At 31.6% G+C, this 2,492-nt stretch overlaps 1 long non-coding RNA gene across 1 annotated transcript; it reads left to right on the top strand.

Annotated features, from left to right (window-relative positions):
* The first annotated feature begins 686 nt into the window (after nt 1-686).
* On the top strand, nt 687-2,206 carry LOC111084162. The gene is made up of 3 exons (XR_002609419.1): nt 687-1,104; nt 1,344-1,599; nt 2,080-2,206. It is a non-coding gene; the product is annotated as an uncharacterized LOC111084162 (long non-coding RNA).
* Nucleotides 2,207-2,492: the final 286 nt, after the last annotated feature.

Genomic DNA, 2,492 nt, shown 5'->3' with positions numbered 1-2,492 from the left:
TTAATTAAGTTATTGTTAATTATTATTGGTTTAATGTAAGTGGCTATTGTTCGGGACGAACAGTACTAAGGAGGGGGCAGTGATGCGTCAGCGAGGTCACGTTACTAGTATCACGCCACGTCCTTCTCTCGAATCTTCCTGAACTATCGGGAGAATACTAGATTGGGGGTAGCCTGGTATATATAAGATGATCACAACGTGACGAGGTAATGAGTAATTGAACTGCAGTCAGAGAGTATGTAATTGAACTCGAGCACGTGAGACGTTTGATATAGCGCGACTGTTGAAATTAAGTGTATCGCAAAGTTATATTCAGAAAGAATAAACCAGTTTTATTTAAGAAAGGACTTGTGTCGCTAAAGTTTCGTCGGAACGAATTTACGGAAAATTAACTAACGAACGGAGACGTAACACATTCATGTGGAAATCAGTTACACTTGAGAATACCATAATCTTTATCGTATCCTCAAAAACTGCTAGGGGACTTTCTTTAAATAATAAATAATTTAGTAAATACAAAAATATTCGTGCTTGCAACAAGCTCTTCAGAAAGGCTTCCTGCAGGATAAACAGCTATTACCCCATGCCACTGCTGAAATGTTTTTGCACTTATATGATCTGCACAAATCTGTGATGTAATCATCATTTGACCAATAGGAGTGCATCACATCCTCTATCTGCAGTATTCTCATTGAACCCCTTACCTACGTGTGGAAACAACATGAATACATTTGTAAAGATTGTTTTGGTCTCTTACTACTAATGGGCATATTATTTCATAATCATTTAATCCTAGATAAAAAATACGCAATACTTTTAGTGTAAAGACTTGAAGCTTATGAAATGATAAGAAAGTTATTAAGCTCATGTGAATTTTGAAATTAGTATTTATTAAGGACTTTGTAACCTTTTTTCAAGTACGTAGGGTTCAATTGCTAACTTGTGTGTCTTCAATGCAAGCTTTTAGTCAATAATATTAACGTGAAGTTTGATGGAATCATGAACTAATTAAACATGAAGGTTGAAATATTTTCTGAAAAGGAGCAGGTTTCATCATCTGATATCAAATTGATGAAAAATGAAGAAAGTTTTACATTACAAGTTGTAAGTGCGTATGTATTATTCGTAGTAGTACTGGTACTAATATACGTCTCAGAAACAGGAAACCAAATCACAATATAAAATAAGAAATTTGCAATCAATGATGGAAAATTCAGGCATAGTAATTAAAATTAAGTAACACAGGTAACACTCAAACTATTTCAAGCATTTATGTTTGGAAGAAGACAAAACATATAAATTACAAATATAGTTACATTACGAGTAATATTTATTTTTATTAGGTAGGAGTCTTGCTTATTTTGGTTTTTGACATAGAAACCTGAAACTATTGTAATCCTATTCTATACCTCCATTCGTGGTGAGGCTACACCTGAAACCTTTGAAGTGCCCAGCAAGTATTTTACTAACTGTCCTAAAGCATTGACCCATTAGCCCTTTCTATTAAAGTACTTTTTATCAACTCAAACTGAGTCTGACTTGGTCAAAGTACAACACTTACCCTTTTTGAAAGTAACCTTTTGTACAGTTATCTTACAGGTAAGAAATTAATAACGTTATCATTACTAATGAACTAATACTGAACAGTGTGAAATAGAGAAATAAAATATAAAGTTTGAGTTTTGTGCATTTGAATGCTGAGAAATTTCCTTTTTTTGTAAAATTAAAAACAAAAGATAATTGAAAAGTGAATTTCTAAACATTTTAGATTAGAACTAAATGCTGTGAGTTTTAACCATGAACACTATTAAATTTTAAAGTAAGTAATTAAAATCTTATGAAGTCATAATTTCAAACCTTACTCTAGTGTTAAAACATTTTTTTTACCTATAAAAAAGAAAATTAAATCCAGCACTTTGCTGGTAATTGATACTTTACTGGTAGATATCACTGTACTTTTATTTCACAAAAGAAATTATATAAGAAGGCTGTTAAGCTAAATAAATTGTATGAACTTTGAATATGGTTTAGAAAGTATAAGTTATATTAGAGACAAAGATACATTATTTTTACTTCTAGCAATGGGAGAAGCTGGTTTTTTAGAAGAAAGATCTTCACATACCACTTTGAAGTTTGGTGTAACAAAATAGGAGCCAGAAGAGAACTGTGATAGGACAATGGAGAAAACTGAGGTAATATGTAGAATAAAAACTTTTTACAGTTTTATGATTACTTAGCTGTAATGGTGTAATTTTCAGCTTCATTTGCTTATAGAGTCTAATCAGTGGTGGAATGTTTGAAGTTACAATCTGAAAAACTCACTAAAACTTCACTAAATTGTTCTTATTATACTGTTAATGTTAATAGTCTACAGATGTTACATAATATGAATGTGATTACTTAGCTGTAATGGTGTCATTTTCAGCTTCATTTGCCTATAGAGTCTAATCAGTGGTGGAATGTTTGTAGTTACAATCTGAAGAAACTCACTA

This window comes from Limulus polyphemus, unplaced genomic scaffold, assembly GCF_000517525.1.
Source record: "Limulus polyphemus unplaced genomic scaffold, Limulus_polyphemus-2.1.2 Scaffold14239, whole genome shotgun sequence".
In the NCBI taxonomy this organism is placed as follows: Eukaryota; Metazoa; Arthropoda; class Merostomata; order Xiphosura; family Limulidae; genus Limulus; species Limulus polyphemus.
Note: the sequence above shows the minus strand (reverse complement) of the source record. Positions and strands in the feature narration are given on the sequence as shown.